At 32.9% G+C, this 22283-nt stretch overlaps 1 long non-coding RNA gene across 1 annotated transcript; it reads left to right on the top strand.

The window, feature by feature from the left end:
• Nucleotides 1-3356: 3356 nt before the first annotated feature.
• On the top strand, nt 3357-21973 carry LOC129002156 (uncharacterized). Its single transcript, XR_008491546.1, has 4 exons — nt 3357-3390; nt 13168-13290; nt 17182-17430; nt 21181-21973. It is a non-coding gene; the product is annotated as an uncharacterized LOC129002156 (long non-coding RNA).
• The last annotated feature ends 310 nt before the right edge of the window (nt 21974-22283 follow it).

The following is a 22283-nucleotide window of genomic DNA, read 5'->3' as shown; positions in this document are numbered from 1 at the left end:
ATCAGGAAAACATTCAAACATACCCCAGTAAAATTAAGCTACAGAACAAAAATAACATTTTTAAAATCATACACAATAAAACCAACAATCCTATAATAAACAATACAGCAAACATATACAATGCATCTGGTATCTACAAAATTAAATGTTCTGACTGTGACAAATACTACATTGGACAAACCTATCGAAATTTTAAAGTTAGATTCAACGAACATATACAGGCATATAAATCAAAGAACAAAAATCAATGAAATCAAATTTTGCAGATCATTTAATAAAATCCAAACATAAGTTTACTAATATCGAAGAAAACTTAACAATATTAGAAATTGAAAAAGACAGAGAAAAATTGAATGTAAAAGAAGAAATTAATATTTATATGAACTACAAAAATAACAAATCAAATATTTTAAATACAATGATTCCAAAGTTGAATAATCCAATATATGAAACAATAGCAAAATTGAGAAAATATTAATGAAAATAAGTACAACACATCATATAGTATATAAATTTATCAGTGAAGACAAAATTATGTTACAAGTTAGAAAAGTTTTATAAAATCATATGTTATTTATTTATTTACATATCTTATTTTGATTTTTGTTTACTTTGAAAATGGCCTTAGAGCCGAAACTATAGTCAGTAAATATTTTAATAAATAATTTTACTTGGGTACTAAGTTTATTAATGTTTAATCTTTATTTATATATATATATATATATTTATATATGTGCCCGTTAGCGCGATAACTCGAGCAAAAATCATCCGATTTTGATAAAATTTGGTACAAACGTGTAAAACATACGTTTATTTGAACGAGTTCGCGAACAGCATGATCGCACTATGGGAACATGGGTTTATGGGGAGTTTTATAAGGCAAAAATTGGTTTTTCCCATTTTTGGCCCTAAAAACTTAAAATTTAGCATTTTCTTTCCAAACCATTTTGTATGTACAAAAAAAAACACCTTTTTACCCTCCCTGTTGCAGCAAACCTAAGTACACCTTAAACTAATGTCATTTAAATAGGGAATATTTTAAGGAGACATTTTAGTGTAAATCCAATCAGGCGAATGGAAATTTGCTTAGTCTGCAGGTTTGCTGCGGCGGGGGTATTTATTTTTTAAACCAGGACCCTGAGAGGCTAGTCGCGGCACGGTGGTGGGGGTTTTGGTCCTCCAGTGTAAGTCACAAGACGTTGGGGATAGGGTGTTTCAAAAAGAATCATCCGATTTCGTAGGTTTACAATTTGAAAACTAATAATCATACGGACATGAGGTTAATTTTATATTAAAGAGTAAATAATAAAGTTTTTTACATACCATTTACAGGTGCTCAATATGGTCTCCTTTATATGTACAGCATATGTGCAACTTGTAATACAAATTTACTAAGGTAGAAAAAAAGTTGTAAAAACAATTGAAAATGTTAAAACAATTGCCAATTTTTGAAAGTATGGCGTTTTTCGGGGGTGAAGGTGTGTGATTTTTGGAAACCTCCGAAATTGTCTTGTAGAAAATTTAATTTCTGACCGTGAAAATTCTTTCAAATCTTCGCTAGCTCTTACCGCGTTCTAGCTATAGCCGTTTAAAAAAACCGTGTTTTTTCTTTTTCAGATGTCTGCCATTTTGGATTTTTTTGTGGGGGGGGGGTTAAAATTTGAAAATGGGACTTTTAGATATTTTCCGTGAAACTTGAGAATTTCCTCTTTCCAACAGTATAATGTTCGATCAAATCGGATTCATAGATGAGTAGCTATGATTTTTCAAAATCGGATGATTCTTTTTGAAACACCCTGTACTTTTGCGCCTCTAACAGAGTGTATAGATTCACTCTTCACTGTTCTCTTGAGGGAACACCATTACCGCACCGATACGGTGTGAAGACATCGGTGTTCGTGGTGTAGTTGGTAGCGTACTCGACTAATACCCATGAGGTCCCGCTGGTCTTGTCAAAGATTTTTGATTAGAATGCGATTACTTTTTATCTGTACATTTTTTGTTAGAATTTGAAGCATTTTACGAACAGATTGGTTTTATTAGTAAACCTTCATTCGATTTTTATCTTATTTCTTTTTTATATTATCAGCAAGTTTGGTTGGTTGGTCATGACAGTTTAATTTTATAATTAAACCATTTTTAATGAATTTTTAAACTCAATTTCGGTTAGTTTCTGACAAGGACCCTGAGACGCTAGTTAACCGAGCGTGCGTTGGACAGCGTTGCAAATAAAAGTATATCCCTAACGTCTTGTGAGAAAAACTCGTCAGTTTCATTCCCGAGGGAACTTCATCAGGCTTCGAATGACATCAAAATGTAATTCCAGAAAAAGTCGTCATGGCAAAAATCCATCAAAGTCACATTTACATAAATCACGGACGAACACACGAACATAACTTATAGACATTACAAAAAACCCCGGTTCCGGGAAACACGTTACGCATGGAGGGCACGTCTAAGACTACGCGATCACCTGTAAACAAAAATCAAATGCTTATGACTTCCATCCAATGGAGAACATTTTGCGTCATGTAATTTTGTGATTACTTTTAGAAATTACATTTTTTTCCACCGTTACGTAATAGACACATTTAATTTGAGCCATCTCCTTTCTTTCTACGACTTGCCAGACGCTCTCAATTTTAACCAGAAGAATCTCTTTACAAAATCATATATATATTTATAATATTTGTATGTATTTGAACGGATGGTGTTTTTAGCATCTGTGCCATCAACACGTTAAATTTAATCGGTCCCCGGTCCAGGTCCTACCATTAGACAAACGGTATTTTGCTAATATTTTAGTGAAAATCCGACCAGGTAAATCTGCAGGTTTGCTGTGGCAGAAGAATACATTTTCAAATAGCGTCAATTTCTACTGGTATCCCCGAGAATTTGATCCGAGGTATATCATACAACTTGGATGATGATGCAACTGAACACTTGGTCATAAATTATGACATGATAAATAGTTGTAATTCAACCTAACATCTGTTATATTAACTTGAGTGATGGACGTGTTTTTTACTAACGTCAAAAAATAAGTGCGCAAGTGATTAACGATGCTATCCATCACTACTGTCGGGGACCAGGAAAGTTCGCAATTGAGGGAGGAGCCTATTTGCCATATGGTTTTGAATGAACCAATGAGAACCGTGCGTTGTTGCCAAAACTACTTGTGCACTAGTTTTAATTAGTGTTGTCAACGGGCGATGTGGCAACGTCGCACTAGCCTTGTTTTGTGATTGGCTGCTGCCAACTGCAAACTTTCATGGTCCCGCCCGACTGTAATACAAATTACTTTAATTGCCACCATATGCTTTTTACAATTAAGTCAACGACTACTTAAGCACCATCCGTTTAATCACCAACACAACCCGCTGACTAAAGGTAAGGCATCAGTAAATAAGATACTTTGTCAAACTTTTACTTATCCAGCTTATTTTGTTTGTAATTTACAAATTCTGTGCCAACCATTATTATAGAAACGCATGTTTGATGAGTATATCTTTATTTAAATTATTTGGGTTTTGTGACGAATACAACACAAAACTGTATGTTAAAGAAATGACAATGTTTGTATATACTTTGGAATCAATCGTTGTAAATTTGTTTGATTTGAAGAAGATGCAGGATGTACCTTAGGCCAGGCGCACACAGGCGATTTTGAGTCTAGCAACAGTTGCCCAACTATTTGGGGGACTGTTGCGCAGCCCACTCGGAGACCCTGAAGTCTAGTTGAGCTGGAGTGCGCACACAGGCAACTTTTTAGTCAGACAACTGTTGCTAGACTCAAAATCGCCTGTGTGCGCCTGGCCTTATCTAGTGTTTTACTGGTCCGAATGTCACAATTAATTGTCAAATAGAATCATACTAGTGTACATTTTGCTTGAATTCGAGCAATTGCGAAGTATTACAGGCGTTATTTTAAAACTAATAACAGTCATAATTTTCGAAGACTTTAAAAGAGTCTACTTAAAGATTATAGAAATACTCACGATGTACATAACAGTTCAATATAATCAACATATCTTATCATTTTTCAAAGGCTGATCTTGTTTTTAGTGTTTCCTAAAAAATGTTTCCCACTCATAGCCGCAATATGTTGTCCATAATAACAATTATAAATTCCCCCCCAAAAAAAAACAACATTATTTCTATTTCTTCTACTTGGTGGTGTTCTATGACTTTCTTACGTTTCCATAGTTTGGGCTCTTTCAATAATTGCTCAAGAAATGCAGCACATGTTATAATTCAGTTTTCTTTTTAGTATATCAAAATGTCCAAGGCTTTCTCGCTTTTTTCCATTGTAATATTTACGCCAATCCAAATTCAAATAGGTAGTATATATTTCATGTCAACTAAGTCAGTAAATGCTTGTAGCACACGTTTCCTTAAATTGCAACTAAAATATTGACAGCAATCAAATTATCCAGCTTATCATAATGTAAACAAATAAGTTCTTAATAAGGATAACATGGGAACTTTTAAAACCATGGGGGCAGAGTCCAAGGGACTTAAAAACAAATGTAAGGTCAGTTTGCAAATCTACACACCTAGACGAACATTTTGGTATATAATATGTAGGGTTAAATCTTAAAACAAAAAAGCCTTATTGTTGACAAAGTTTCATGTAGTGTATTAATAATATAGATAGATGTCATATTATATATAATTTCAAAGTCATTATTAATACAAACATTTTGCTGCAGTCATAAATCGACTATATTTATTCGATTCTAAGCTGTGGCTCTTGATATGGAAATTTGTGTACTATTTTAAATAACCTGTATTGTTCTTGACAATACAGTACATGTGTTACACAGCTAAAGCTCAATAATGTCCAATAGTATCATATGTCAAACTGCATATCATTATAAAGGTATTGCAATAATTCATAGCAACCTTCAGTTAGAAATCATTTTCTTTTGAATCATTCTTTTTTAGTTTACAAGTAATCAGCTGAGAACAAGATTTCCCTATACAGTACTATTAATAATACGCACGCTATGCGTTTGCAGTGCCTTTAGTCTTCACATTGTGTGACACAAAGCCTACTGTTTAACAATTAACATGCGTTTTATAAGGGAATGCATGTTTTTAGTTGATAACTTGAAAACGTGAAACAATACGATTAAAGTATAAATTTCAAAGTTGCTTGGAATTATGATACCTTAAAAAATATGCAATTTGACATGATCCCTGTTGAAATTTTTGAGTTGCGAAATGTAGTTTTCAAAATTTGTATTTCTATTGAAATTTTAGTTTTGTGATATTATTGTTATTAGATATCAATGTAAAGCTTAGCCCATGAGGGATGTGACATATTAATCAGTACAGAGATATGTGTATTTGCAAGAAAAATACAGGGTAATTTAAAATAGTACAACATGTTCAACATTATGAAACCACCACTTAGAAATTAATAAAAATAGTCAAATCTATATAAGAATAAGAATAAGAATAAGAATATTTATTTTCTCCCAGTAATACAAGTATTACAATAATTAAAACTACAATGCACAACACAATAAAAAGAATTTGATATAATATTCTATTAAAACTAAATGTCCCACGTGTCAGACTGACTAAGAAGAGAAAAAAAAAAACACTGGCTTATTCACAACAATATTAACATAATAAAGAAACCTAAGAATTATACCTAGATGATTTTAATTTAATTATCTTTTTTGTGCAATTTATTGGGAGAAAATGTAGGGCCCCCGAGGCAAAGCCTGTTTGGGGGTTCCTTCATTATGAAATAACCAAAAAAATAAATAAAAGACAGCGATCAGACAAAATAATCAGGATTGTAAATTAAAAAATTGAGATCTCTATACATAATAAGGTGCCATAATATAAACGTAATACTATAAATGATAAAACATAATAATGTAACTTAAAAAAAAAACTAAGGTTTGAAAATATCAAACCACGCACCGCACTCTGCCACCAGGCGGCTCGGACACAAGTGCCTTCATAGCCGATAGCATGCAATGCTTAGTCCCTGAGTGGCAGAGCTTGCCAAAGTGCGCCCTTATCTCTGTATCTATCTTAAACTTATCTACATTGAACCTAATTTATAATCAAAAATAAAAAGTCAATTTCCTCTAAACTTAACAACCATTTTTTCAATTTAGCGGCAAAAAGGTTGCCTCTATTTACATTCTTTATGTTATTAGGCAGGAGATTAAACATTTTCGGTGCTAAAAAACTGTATGATTTGGTAAAAAATGTATTGTTTGGTCGTGGTAGTAAAAACTTTTCCGCATTCCTAAGTTTTTTTCGATAGGTATTGTCATTGGGAATCATATTTCCACTTTTACTGTAAAACATCTTTAAAACTTTATAAACAAAAAGATATTTTAATGGAAGAATTTTTTTAATGATAAATAGTGGAAGAGATGATTCAAATTTGCCTTTACGTGAAATTAATCTTACTAAATGTTTTTGCTGAATGATGATTGGATTTAAGTGAGTGTGATACGCATTCCCCCAAAAGATTATCCCATATTCAATTCTGCTCTGAACCAAAGAAAAATACAGAGTACGTAACACTTGTTCACTGGTCATATCCTTAAGAAAATAAAAATACCTCAAAATACTATTGATTTTATTTTTCAATTTAGATATGTGTACTTTCCAGTTAACTTCACTATCCAAAAGGATCCCCAGATATTTTATGTTGTTTGTTTGTCTGACAATCTCACATTTATCAGTACACACATTTTGCTTACTGATACAATCAGCAGAATGATAAATGATTTCATTTGAAAAAACAATTTCTTTCCTGAGATTGAAATTTATGAATTTGGTTTTTTCAGCACTGAGCAGCATGTGGTTGGTGGAGAACCACCACTGCAGTGCCCTGAGATCTTTGGTCATTGCCAATTCTATTGCATTCCAATTGTGTCCTGTGTAGCAAAGAGCTGTGTCGTCCGCGAAAGATGTTAATCTGCCATAAAATTGAGCATTACATAAATCATTTATGTAAATTATGAACAAAATTGCCCCAAGGACTGAACCTTGGGGAACACCACTTCTCACTACTCCCATTTCACTCATAACTGAATTAATTTTTACACATTGTTGCCGATCCATTAAGTAGCTTCTGAACCAATTTTGAGCAATACCCCTTATCCCACATTTATACAACTTATTTAATAAAATTTCATGATCAACCGTATCAAAAGCTTTCTTGATATCTAAAAATAAACCACTCACACATTCACCCTTATTCAGTCCATCATAAATATTTTGTAGAAAATTTAAAAGAGCATGTTCTGTATTTAGATTTGATCTGAAGCCAAATTGATGAATACTAAAAAAATTAGTATAACTGAGAAAATGTAAAAGCTTTTTCTTCATTAGCTTCTCAAAAATCTTAGAGAAACATGACAACAAAGATATTGGACGATAATTATTACACTGCAATTTTGATCCACTTTTGAAAATAGGTATCACGACTGCAGTCTTCAGTTTGGTGGGGAAAACACCACCTTGGAAACTAAAATTAATTAAAAATAGAAGAACATCCAAAATCTGTTCTGAAACCTCTTTTATTAAATTTGCACTTACACCATCTATTCCTGGACTTTTGTTGTTTTTCAAGCTATTAATTACAGACACAAGTTCATCACGTCTTACTTCATCTATAAAAAAAGATTTAACTTCACTTTTGCAAGGAAAAATTTGATTATACTCCAGTGAGAGGAAATAATCAGGTACAGAATTATTTAATTTCAGATTTTCAACCAAACCTATAAAAAATCATTAAATTCATTCGATACAACTTTTGGGTCCTCAACAGTAATACTACCTATTTCTAATTGTAATTTATTTTCTTGGCTCTTTGATTGACCTGTTAGCTCATTTAAAACCCTCCAAGTTGCTTTTGAATTGCCCTGACAATTTTGAAATCTTTGCTTATAGTAATTGTCCTTCAGGGCCTTTATTTCCTTTTGTAAATTATTTCTATACATGTTGTAATAGTTCCTCAACCTCCCATTATTTGGATGCTTTCGGACTTGGCTAAAAATATTATTTCTTCTCTTGATTTTTAAACAAATGTACTGACTCATCCAAGGTTTTAGAAACTTTAATTTATTATTTCCGTTACTATTTACTACTACTTTGCATCCAGATTCATAATTTAGAAAAATATTTAAAAATGAGTCAAAAGCTGCCGACACATCAGTTTGACTGTATACATTAGCCCAGTCCTCTCTATCCAGACACTGTCTGAGCAGACCAAAGTCCGTGCGGTATCTCGTGGTGGACGGAGAGGACACGGCTAGTCCACCTCCCCCCCTCCCACCACTCACCACCTGCACGTCCACTCGGCACATGGCATGGTCTGTGTGTCCGGCATGAATAACCGACGCATGCACAGATATCATGTTTTTACTTGATACCCGCACATAGCAGTGGTCAATACAAGTTGCAGAAATATCCGTAACTCTTGTCGGCTCCTTTATAAGACACTCCAAACCATTAACAGCCATTAATGAGATATAACTGTCAATGGAGAAAGTTGTATTCTCTTCAATTATATTAATATTTAAATCTCCGACCCAAAATAAATTTTTACTTTTTTGTAAAACCTCATGCTTGTTGAATATTTGTTGAAATTCATTTACAAAAGTATCTATTGTTTCATTTAATAATCTGTATATTGCAATTAAATGGAAAGTCATATCTGAAAAGTTAAAGGATAAAAACACTACATCAGCTGAGCTGCATTCCAAATCAATATAGTTTACATTAAACATTAATATAACATTAATGTTTAATGTAACATTAATATAATTAACAATAAATTATAATTATAATTAGTTAATTATAATTAATATAATTAACATTAATATAATTAATACGCTACATGAAACTTTGTCGGTTGAACTCCTCCGCCATTTCTTAACCGATTTTATCCATTGACGTCTTATTGGAAAGAGCGTGTCGCGTAGATTTGCAAACTGGCCTTACATTTTTGAAAAAGTCCCTTGGGCTCTGCCCAGTGGCTTTGAAAGTTCCCATGTTATCCTTATGGAGAACATAATTTTTTACATTTTGATCAGCTGTATAATATAATTGCTGTTATTTATTTTTCAATTCAATGAAACCCATTGAGTACATTTATTTACTATTTGAGTTTGTGTAAACATAACCCCCAAGACGGATCGTGTTAGTATGGTAGTATCTTAAATTAGTGTATTTATCGTTGTTTTGTGGCGCTATGACGGATTGTGTTAGCATGATTGTATCATTTGTGCATTTATCGTTGTTTTGTGTAGCTATAATTTGTTTATTTGTTGTTTTTCCTTTTAAATGCCTCCGACGCGACGACAACGAAACATAGACAAGCCAGCTACAGAACAGTGGCGCGTAATAGGCTTAACTCATCACAGTCAGCACCTGACCCTGGACAATCTCAACTATTAGGTTACAAATGCGCCCTAACACTACCCCCAAACGACTTTTCGTTCTCAATTAACCCTCTATCAATGACCTGTGTTGCTTGTACAGCGAGGCATTTTGAGAAGGAGAAAACCGGCCAGAATGCTTTAGGTTTATCAAATACTGGTAAGATAAACATGGCCTGAGTTACACACCGGTAATCTTTGAATTGACTCTTTTAAACTCATTGTAAATATGACTGTTATTCGTTTTGAAATAACTCCTGTAATACTTTGCAATTGCTCGAATTCGAGCAACATGTACACTAGTTATGATTATTTGACAATACAATTGTGAGATTCGAACAAGTGAAACGTTGTATATGATACATTCTGCATTAACAAAACATGTACAGTATTTTTACGTTAATCCTTGGACTTGGTTCAGCGGGAGCATGTTTAATTTCATCATTGTGGGACCAATGATTTGTCTGAAATCAATAAAGTTGAACCTAACGAGATTCTATGTATTAAGCGATAAGTTAAAACTTATTGTAGCCTTGGCTAATGAAAAAAATTGTGAATTTTAGTACAAGGAAAACTTTTACAGAAGGAAATTAAGTTTCTACTTTCAGTTACCAAAGGTTACATACCAAATATAAATTATGGGTAACATGTAATGTCGTAATATAATATATAATTGTAAAACAAAGCAATGAGTAACGTCCTGATACGGTTTAAAAAAATTCTGTTTTAGTGAATTTCCCATATAGGGAATAAGCTATTACCGTAGTACTTATGGTAAGACCTGGACCCGGGACCAATTTACTTTTTCGTTTTGAGGCCCTTAGAGGCCAAAAGCACCATTTGTTCAAATTCATATATATATATATTATAAAAAAATTAGTGATTAGGACTACTATTTTGATATAAAAATACATGATTTGAAACTAAGTACCCTTTAAAAAATCATATATCAATAAAATGATATTTTAAAAGGGTACTTAGTTTTAAATAATGTATTTATATATACAGGGTGGTAAAAAAGTCCCAGGACAGTTAAATATTTTAAAATATAATGCAGATGGAGCTACAATACTTGGTACAAAGTTACAGGTTATAAAACTTTATTTTAACACATATTCAGTGATCCAATAACTCTTCAGAGGGACGGCACACAAGGAGTCGGAAGAAAATCTTAAATAGAAGCATAGGTCAATATGCACATCAAATTAAAGGACTTTTTTAGTAGAATACAATGCCGCAAACCGCACTTAAAAAGGTTGATCCTGCGCAAAATGACAGTTGTTCAAAGATTCGTTTAATTTACATTGCTATTATACGCTTACTCCTCAGGGGGGCACAGCCCTAGGAATCGGAAGAAAATTGTTAACGTAAGCATAGGTCGATATGCACATCAAATTAAAGGTCTTCACTAGTAGATTATGATGCCGTAAATTCAAGCTCAACAGAATGCCTGAGTAAAAAATGGCAGTCATTCAAAGATTAAAAATGGCGGATTCAAGAAATCTTTGAACATCTGCCATTTTGCGTAGGATCAACCTTTTGAAGTGCAGTTTGCGGCATTGTATTTTACTAAAAAGACCTTTAATTTGATGTGCATATTGACCTATGCTTCTATTTAAGATTTTCTTCCGACTCCTTGTGGGCCGTCCCCCTGAAGAGTTATTGGATCACTGAATATGTGTTAAAATAGAGTTTTATGCCCTGTAACTTTGTACCAAATATTGTAGCTCTATCTACATTATTTTTTAAAATATTTAACTGTCCTGGGACTTTTTTACCACCCTGTATATATATGTCTGTTAGCACGATAACTCGAGCAAAAATGATCCGATTTTGGTGAAATTTGGTACAAACGTGTAAACCTACATTTATTCAAACGAGTTCGCGAACCCACATGATTGGACTATGGGAACGGGGGTTTATGGGGGTTTTATGGGGTAAAAAAGGGTTTTCCCATTTTTGACCCTAAAAACACAAAATTTCACAATTTCATTCCAAACCATTTTGTAGAGCTTAAAAAAACAAATAATTTAGTATATTGAAGCGTTATTATGCGCCTAATGGTTATGGAGAAAATTTCAAAAAATTGTAAATTTAAAATTCCCATATTATTCTTATGGAGAATAAGTCAACTGTTGTAGTTTGCTTGTTTATGAACATATTTTGATCAAATTTGGAATATACATTCATTTCTTACTAAACTACAGTATTAACATTTTACAACAAAATACCCCCGCCGCAGCAAACCTGCCGACTAAGCGAATTTCCATTTGTCTGAATTGATTTTCAATCAAATGCATTTAAATACATTAGGTTTAACGAGTAACTAGGTTTGCTGCTACAAGGAAACTAATACGGAGTGTTTTTTAGTATAATATTAATAAAATATTAATAATATTTTAGTATAAATATTAATAGTAAATATTAATATTAATAACTTTGAATTGCTGGATACGTTCCACGCACAGATCTGTAGTCTATGTGGACGGGCAAATGCAAGGTTAAAAAAGGCCGCCAAACATCTTTTTTAGAAAAAAAAACTTAGAATAAAATAAATAAATTAGCCATGTTTGATCAAAATAATATCCGTAAACAAGCAAACTACAACATTTTACAATATTCTCCATAAGAATAACATGGGAATTTTAAGTATACAATTTTTTGAATTTTCTAGGTTACCAATAACCGTACAAAAACACTTTGATCTACTAAATTATTTGTTTTTTTATGCTCTTTAAAAAGGTCTAGAAAAAAATTGGGAAATTTTATATTTTGAGGGTCAAAAATGAGAAAAACCATGCTTTTCCATAAAACCCCCCGTAAAACCCTGTTCCCATGGTCCGATCATGCTGGTTCGCGACCTCATCCAAGTTTATCCCGCCTTACACCCTTAAACAAAATTTCATCAAAATCGGACAAAAATTACTCAAGTTATCGCGTTCACGGACGTATATATATATATATATATATATACTAGCAGAGTACCCGTCCTTCGTACGGGGTTGGCAAAGTATAAAATGTTCATTTCAGTTATGAGAGAGGACACGGTTTAAGAAAATTTGGTCTTTTAATTTATACAGTATCCTATAGTGTGGCACACATCTACCAAAGCCTTAATGTTCTACCACTGCACCTAAACCATAGAAAAAAGTAAAGTTCTCATTGTGTACCACAACTTTTTGTTGCTAGTTGGTTCAAATTAGCTGTTGTCATAAATGCAAACAACATAATAGTGTTGCACCTTGTTGGTAAGCCTTATAACTTTTTAATGCTATTTAATATCATAGAACCAACTTGTGCAGCTGAAACGGCTGACGAAATTCTTTAATTTATTTAAATATGAATACTCATAAGGTTAACATGAGAAACTCCAGAGGAAATGGGGTGGAGCCAGAAAGGATTTTTGAGGTAAGAATAAATGAAAAAGCAAATCGGTCCCGGGCCTAGGTCTTACCGTGCCACCTACGGTAATAGCTACTTCCCTATAGGGAAATTCGCTAAAACACTTTTTTATCCTCCCTGTTGCAGCAAACCTAAGTACTCGTTAATCTAATTATATTCAAATAAGGAATAAATGTGATATTTTAAGGAGACATTTCAATGTAAAACCAATCAGTCAAATGGAAATTCGCTAAGTCTGCAGGATTGCTGCGGCGGGGGTATTTATTATTAACATCAACCTGCATCTGATTGCAGGAGTAGGCTACATAAATTGTTTTCAAAAACATTTTTATTTTTTTTCAAGGAGAGGAAAATTATCAATGCCACACTATTGTTCGTTCTCGTATTTAGCGTGGAGAACATTCCTGTTTTGGAGGGTGTAACAGAGGCTGAACCGAGAGGCCAGACCTTGGGCTACGCCCATGCGGTAAATATTCAGTATTTTACAATGTCGAATCAGATGACCGAGCATTGCTTGGTAGTAAGTCATTTGAAGCATAAATAAAACAATTTAAAATATACGAGGGGACCCGTTCGCAAATTGTGCAGTCCTAGGCAACATGGATCCAGTACAATACACATTTACCTTTTCAAGATTAGGTTTGTTTAGAACAGTTACTGTTATTAGGTGACTAGATACAGGGTGATTGATATATGTGTGCCAGCCGTTTTATTCGAAAACTATAAGAGATATCAAAAAAAGTTAAATGGTAAGTACCTTGGATTTTTTATTTAAAAATTGTAGTCAAAGTCGAAAAAAATATTTTAGCCGCCATTTTTCCAATATGGCCACCAACTTTGATTTTTCTTATGGAACACCCTGTATTTTATGATGTATTCTGGTAGAAAATGTAATTTTAAGACGTTTTTATTCTTGTGATTTTTTTTCATAAACCTAACCGTTACATAGATAATAATGGTTAAAGCTTAATGCTTAAACCATTATTATCTTTGAAACGGTTAGGTTTATAAAAAAATTACAAGAATAAAATCGTCTTAAAATTACATTTTCTACCAGAATTCATCATAAAATACAGGGTGTTCCATAAGAAAAATCAAAGTTGGCGGCCATATTGGAAAAATGGCGGCTAAAATAATTTTTTTGACTTGGCTACAATTTTTTAAATAAAAAATCCAAGGCACTTACCATTTTACTCTTTTTGATATCTCTTATGGTTTTCGAATAAAACGGCTGGCACACTTATATCAATCACCCTGTATACTAATTAACATTATATTTGTTGGTTTTAGGTCCACTAATGAGTGATTTACCAACCTTAATCAGAGCACATTTGTCAAAAAAGTTGCCTATTTAATAGTTATTTGTGCAACTAGTAGGCAAAGTGAGCAGAAAGTATTTGATTCAGAGCAATTGACTCACACTCGAGAGAAATACTTCCTCACGAGCCGTAGGCGAGTGAGGAATGGTTTCTCGATTGGGGCAATTGCACTTTGCACTCGAGTTGCACATTATATTTTTCCTACAGTTACCTAACAATGTACATGTTCTCTCACTGATTTGAGAAAGCAAAGTGGCCAATTCGCTCATCAGTGAGACAATGTTAACATTGTCTCACTCTAATTACTTTGTCTCACTCCAGATTTGCAACGAGAAGGCACGAAATAGTGAGCGCGTAACATGCAGGCATCGTCGTATGCGCGCGAAATACGTTGGCAGCACTGGCTGTAAATCAGCTGGTCAGCTGTTGTACTGTTGTATTTGTCACTTCACATTAAAATGTTATATTAAAAGTTCACTTCTGTGCAAAAATAGGTTATGTTTCTTCACCAATTTATTTGTTTTATGGTAGGCCCTTAACTGTAGGAAAAGTATAATGTGCAACTCGAGTTCAAAGTACAATTGCCTCACTCGAGAAACCATTCCTCACTCGCCTACGGCTCGTGAGTAAGGATTTCTCTCGAGTGAGTCAATTGCTCACTTTTCTCACTAGTTGCACAAATAACTATTTCCTACAGTTATCATAAAACAAATAAATTGGTAAAGAAGCGTAACATATTTTTACACAGAAGTGAACTTTTAATATGACATTTAATGATACAACAATACAACAGCTGACCAGCTGATTTACAGCCAGTGCTGCCAACGTATTTCGCACGCATACAACCTTGTCTGCATGTTACGCGCTTACTATTTCGTGCCTTCACGTTGCAAATATGGAGTGAGAGAGACAAAGTAAGTTAATTAGAGTGAGACAATGTTAACACTGTCTCACTGATGACCGAATGGGCCTCTTTGCTTTCTCAAATCAGTGAGAGAACATGTACATTGTTAGGTATCTGTAGGAAAAATACTTTTTCGTTATACTGCAGCAAAAACCACCGTTTTTAATGCATGCGTTGCGGGTGTGAAGTACGGAAGCATTTTTTGTCTCTAGGGAGTAAAAATCAGCTGTTGTAAACAGTTGTAAATTTCGATTGTGACAATCATATCGATCGAAATTATTTATCTATTTATTTATTTATTTAGGCAAGGAGTTAGCCTATTGTTGACAATCACTCTACATGTCGATGGTATAATCATAGACGTATAATGTACTGTGTGGAACACAATCGTAACAGACGAAATTCTTATTTGCATTAGCAGAATTGAAAACAAGCTGGAAGTAGTTTTGAGAGGTTATCTTTTCATAAAAATTATTTCGTTTTCTAGCTTAGCTATTAATGATGCAATATGACGAAAAATATAGTTCACCACACGGGCAAAAAGTATGTTTCACAAAGTTGTAAAACTTGTGACCTCGGGTCAAAAAGAGTCACTTTAGGCCCTAGTGATACTATTTCATAAACTGGTGTATCTCCTGTTTACAATCTGACAGTGGTTAAACATTGAACTGGAGGATCAGCTGTTAAATTTCAATCCACATTTAAGCCGTTATAAAGAAAGTTGGTTAGCATAACTAGATCTGTTATTATTGATAAATTGTTATTGATTGATTCAAATAAAATATTTAAATTTCTTTCCAAACCATTTTGTAGAGCTTAAAAACCCAAATATTTTAGTATATTGAAGCGTTATTATGCCCATAATGGTTAAGGAGAAAATAAAAAAAATTTAAATTCCCATGTTATTCTTATGGAGAATAAGTAAACTGTTGTAGTTTGCTTGTTTATCAAACATACATTGATCATTTGATCATTGATCATACATTGTTACATTTTGATAAAATTTGGAAAATGCATCTATTTCTTACTAAACTATTAACATTTTACAAAAAAAAATGTAATATGATGTAATAATATGATTATACTATAATTAAAACATATGTAATTAAACATATTAAAACGATTATCAAAACATAAAGGACAAAAAAATCAATAATAAATACAGTATATGTTTAATTGCATCTCCGATTGTACTCTATAAAAATATCAACAAACAACATAAAATACAAAACATTTCGTAATCAGTTCCATAGTTCATTGCCTTTACATTTTCACACTTACCGATTAAGTAAACATAGTAACAGACATTTCCTTGATTTTAGAAACAAAAGAACACTGTACTGTACAGCTTAGTTTTATGACATTTTCCATGGTTTAATTTAATCAGCGGTGTAGTAAAACACAATAATAAATTTATCGAAATGCAAAAAAGTAAGGCTATGTTAAGGTAAAATAAGATCATTTTGTACTACCATTTAATTATAAAATATAGTTGCACATATACCACAGATTTTAGAACAACACAATCATCAGCATACAATTTAGTTATTTATGATATTCTTTAGTTTAATTTAAGCATAGGTGAAGCAAACCACAGTTTACCACATTTACCAAGGTGAAGTGCAAGTTAAATGTTAAGTTCAGACAAAACATGTTAAGCAGTTCAAATTTGTTAAAAATAAACTCCAAATTCATACAAAACATCAATACATTGTAATTTTTATACTGTTTCCATGAAAATATATCAATAAACATTTTTTTTACTTAGATACTTAAAAAAAAATTGAAAGCAGAACCTGGGTTGATGCAGCAATGGTTATAGAATCATCATCATCATCTATCTTCTATATATATATATATCTATCTATCTATCTATCTATATATCTCTATCTATCTATCTATCTATCTATCTATCTATCTATCTATATACAGGGTGAGTTTCTACTGACCGTGTTAACTTCGCCAGTAGGTTCTACTCACTAAAAGGAACTTATATCCCTTATTTAATAAGCTCTTGTCCAACATATACTTATTTTTAAAACTATTTATTGCTTTAGTAATAATAAAAAATTATAACAAAATATGGGTTTTATTAATTGTTAAAAAGTATTGTTCAACTAATACGATATTTCAGGTGACCCAAATTGAAAACCTAAGAGATACATTGGCGGCCTGTTTCTATGATGCTTTCGGAAAAAGCTCTAAGGAAGTTTAGGAAGCTAAGAATCTCATTAACGAAAAGATAGAATTTGTCTTTAAAGAAAAAAGCGAATTGGTTTTTAAAATTGGGCATAACAGCGTGAGGCAGGAGTATATGGACCCTCATGGCTGGGAGACCTGCGACGATGTTAAAAAAGGAGTACTGGAGTTAATTGCGCCTAAGGTAATATAATGTTGAACGTAATCCTAATTAATACTAATGATTTCAGTGCTGATGTTTGAATTTGGAATCGCTGAACACTGAAATTGGGAACTCTAAATGTATGATGGCTTCAACATCTATACAAAAAAATACAGTTTTGTCTGTACATTGCGTAGAAATCATCAAGTCTTTGGTTGTTTTTAAGTTTTACACTCTAAGAAATCCGAAACGTGGCTTATCTTAGTTGCTGTCTGTCTGTCTGTCCGTCATTATTTCTCTGGCACAAAAAATCCAATGTACGCGGCCTACTCCAAGAAAAGTAGAGTAAAGAGTACCTATCAAGATTCAAATCATTTTACTGTATTCACTGGGTTGGTGAGATCTTCTTTAGCTATTAAACTATGGTCTAACTACTTTTTAAATAAAATATCCAAGGTTGTAAAACACAATTATATAATTGTATGCGACTTTTCTCACATTTACACTCAATGTTTAATACATACGTCATTTATCAAATACCAATCATGTGTGCAGAGAATACGTCATCTATGAAATAACGAACAGTTGTTAAAGATTATTTTCTCTAGCTGTCACTGTTGTGGTTACCGGAATGGGCACACGGGAGGGACTAAGGCTAAGGTGTAGTGACGTCATATCTCTAGTGACTTAGAGCTTAGTCTTCTCTTGAGGCGACACGATTACCGTAACGAAACGTTATGATTTCAGCGGTGTTCGTGGCATAGTTGGTAGCGTTTCGGATTAGTGTTCAGGAGGTCCCGGGTTCGAATTCCCACTGGCGGCACTAACTTTTGCCAACAAATTTTTCATATCAGCAAGATTGGTTGGTTAGGTTGGATTATGACAGTTTAGTTTTATAATACTAAATGTTAAAATTAATTTTATAATTAATTAAAAATTATAAGTAATTATTAATTAGATTTTTATCTTATATAGTTTTTATATTATCAGCAAGTCTGGTTGGTTAGGTTATGTTATGATAGTTTAATTTTAAAAATTAAAAATTTATTTTATAATTTTAAAACAATATTTTATAATTAAAAAGTTAATTTTATAACTAAAAAAAATAATTTAAAATTTTTCAACTTAGCAGTTCTAGCGACGAACGCTGACACTACAAGGTATGTTAGCCTTAGTCCCTCCCGTGTGCCCCACCGGTGTTTACCTACGTTAAATTGTTGTTTACAAATACTGCAACCATTTCTTAACACGTTGTTTTTGTAAGTAAATTAAAAAACGATTGAGATTAATGACCTTGTGACTTACATAACGGATTTAATTGATCGCAAGGAGTTGGTTACGTCCCAATATCTCCGCGTCCTATTAGCTCCGTATCCTATTACCTCTGAATTTCAGAGTGACCCTTATAATCCTCGGTTTCTAACTGAGTTAGAGGTTAGAGTCTCAATATCGACGCGAGGGCGAAGCCCTGCCCTCCTTATACACCACATTTCCCCTACTAGCCGCTGCCCTATACCAAATACCTTTGTCAAACTGCTATTCAATACACTAATTAAAAGACTTAATAAAGCCTATCAGTTCTTGAATTTTGAAATAAAATCAAACTTTTTTCATTACAATGATTTCAGGTGTAAAAATGGTACCTGGGGACCGAGCTTTGCTCGGAGTAAATACATCCTCTGAGATGAGCAGTCTTTGGTAAATGTCATTTAAAAAAAAATTATGTTGCAGTCTATTTGTAATATGTTAAAATAGTAATATCGTAGTTGACTTTGTTTATGTAAGCAGCAGTTACGATTCTTATGTATCACTCACTACAGCTCACTAGCTGTGTGCTCGTTCTACGCACGGGGATCTTGTAGTCAGTTGGTTGAAACCTTCTTATATTCAGAACAGCAGTTGGTGTGCATATTTCCAGATATGCTGGCAAAACTATTATAGGACATATAAAACCTTCTAAAATACAATATCTGACAGTTTCAAGCAAAAAAAAAAAAAAAAAAAAAATGCTTCGCAATTAAAAATGTCGCCCGGATCTTGTTGGTGAATATGTTATATCAAATTATTAAACTAAATTAATAGTATATTTCATAACAAAAGTAGAAAGTGAGCCATTGCATATTTATCGAGCACTTTAAAGGGTCGAGAATATGTATAGACCCACTTTCACTCGTGTTTTGAACGTTACCTTTTGTTACACTGCAAATAATAATTATTTTCTTCATTACGAAACTCATAGAACTTTTTAGGTTATGCCTTCAATTTAAAGTTAATATTTACTCTAGTTATTGAAACAGTTGATAAAAAAATAACAAATACTTAAAGTTGTTGACAGTGGAAAATTTTCGGTTGTAAGCAATGTTACTTTCGGTAGTAAACAATAGACAGCTGTTGAAAATATGATTTTTCATAGGTTGTAAACACATAACGAAAACAGCTCAACTCATAGTAGTGTAGTGAAATAGTATATTACGTTACTAGTCCTGAAAATAAGTGTTTACCGGACGAGTGTGGTCGTACCCGTGCGAGACGAAGTCGAGTACGGGATTACCATACGAGTCCGTTACACACATTTTGGACGAGTTACGTACGATAGTTTACGCCATACTAATAAATCTGTACAAATCCTTATATATTTCCACCAACTAAAGGACTAAAAATCACTAGTCATAACCTCTCTATGTTTTTGTTTATAACCATTCATTGCCACCTAAATACAGTATAATCAGCTGATTGGTGTCCGGTAAAACCCATTACAGTACAGTAGTACGCAATGAAACCCCATTTGAATAAGCTGGCGGCAAACAGCTGTTTTCTGGACTAAATCCTTGCGTGGGAAGTTCGTCAAAATAATGTCGTGTGGCGTAAATGTAATTTTCCCAGCCCTATACAACACTGATTCGTTCAAGGTCCTTTTCCCGGATATCAAAACTCAAGAACAATTTGATACACAAAGGATCTCCAGTTCCTGACTTTCATGATGCGGTTACACACTATTGCACTTGTGATCAATTAAATCCATTATGTAAGGGAAAACGTATTTAATCTCTTTTGGTTTGGATTTGCTTTCAAAATGTAATTGGAAATGGTTGCGGTATTTGTAAATAACATGTAATGTAAACATATCAGTGACAGCTAGAAGAAATAATCTTGGTTCGAACAGCTGTCCGTTATTTCATAGATGAATATGTGATAAACATTGGGAGAAAACTGGACAAAAATCAGAGAAAATTTAGTTTTTGAACGTCCGTCATTTTATTTACAAAGTAGTGAGGCCATATTTTAATGGCCAAAGACACTCTTGTCAATCTAGCGAATACACTAAAATGATTTGAATCTGGATAGGTACTCTCGTTTCTCAGGAGAAGGCCTCGTAAAATGCCTTCTGGGTCGTGATAGACAGACAGATGTACATAAATTGAGATAAGACTTGTTTCGGCTTCTTTAACGTATACAACGTAAAAATAACAAAAATATATATAATTCTGGACAATGTACAGTCAAAACCCTATATAGATATACATTTTATTGTTATATTTATAAATAACACACACATTAATCTAAACATTAAAAACCTCTAATAATACCAGGTATCCGAAAAATACTCCTTAGTTTTAAAAAATACCTCACGATAGTATTAGCTTAAATGGATGAATAATAATCCTTTGGTGCTGTAGAGTATAATTGTTTTTGCCATAGTATTTCTTAAGTATTCTCATTGGGCCTAAAAGGCTTATCGTATATGACTGTGTAGTTTCTAAACGTATTGTACCATTTATTATTGCTTTACAGGAAAACACCATTCTTAATCTATTATCTCAGGATGGAATATATAGCAGCAGTAGGTCTACAAGTCATCTACATCAACTGTTGGCTTATGCGAAGGAAGTTCTTTCACCATTTATCGAAGTTGTGTTCAGCAAATGTATATTTGGTGTCCGCACCACCACTGAATATATGGCGATGAGTTTCCGATGAGTTTAAAAGATTCGACTCAAAGATCATGCAACTAATGGAAATACGCACAGTGTACATAACAGTTCGATACAGTATAATCATTTCTTGTAAATATTGTATCATTTTTCAAAAACTGATCTTGCGTTTTAGCGTTTTCTACATATGTTTCCCACTCATAGCCGTATTAGGTTGTCCATGTTTATTTGTCATTGATAAGTAGCCATGGTATTATCATAGATTTCAAAAACCTTACTTTGATGTATGATGTATGACTTCCTATGGTCTATATAATCATAGCTTTCTTAAAATTCTTTTCACTAAAATAATTAATAACGTCTGAAAAGTCAAGTGAGTTTGGCCAATTCATAACTGAACATAAAATCTAAAATAATATTATTTTTTTCACTTCGATTTTGTAATAATTATATGTAGGCTGTTTGAATTTCAAATCTATGATCCGCTGTAAAATATGCTTCAATAAACAAACAAAGATTAAATATAACTATGACCATGTGACTAGAGTTGCACCAACCCCACCCTTGTGGGGACCATGAGTTAATTAACCATTAATTAACGTATTAGTTAATAAACCACAGTTGTTAGAAGAAGGTGAAGTTAATAAACTCATTCAACACAATATTCATTGTTTATTTACACCTATTCACACTACTTACGATCTTTACCGATTGCATTTTCTTTGTCTTCAATTAATTAAGACCATGAACAAACGATCCAACATTTGTTCAGATGTTCGGATTTTCAATTAAACTATCGTTGATCTTATGTGATTATTTTTAAGACTCAAGTTTATCGTTTGCTCATTATCAAATCCTAACAATAGTTGGAATCTGCAAAGACAGGCATAATACATAAACAATTTTTGCATGAGTATACAAGTATGAAAAGTAAAATTAAATTCTGAAAAATATGTTCTTCCA

The sequence above is a fragment of the Macrosteles quadrilineatus genome, unplaced genomic scaffold, assembly GCF_028750875.1.
Source record: "Macrosteles quadrilineatus isolate MER2022 unplaced genomic scaffold, UCM_ALF_1.0 Scaffold_9__3_contigs__length_116548681, whole genome shotgun sequence".
NCBI lineage: Eukaryota > Metazoa > Arthropoda > Insecta > Hemiptera > Cicadellidae > Macrosteles > Macrosteles quadrilineatus.
This window is presented reverse-complemented; position numbering and strand designations above follow the sequence as displayed.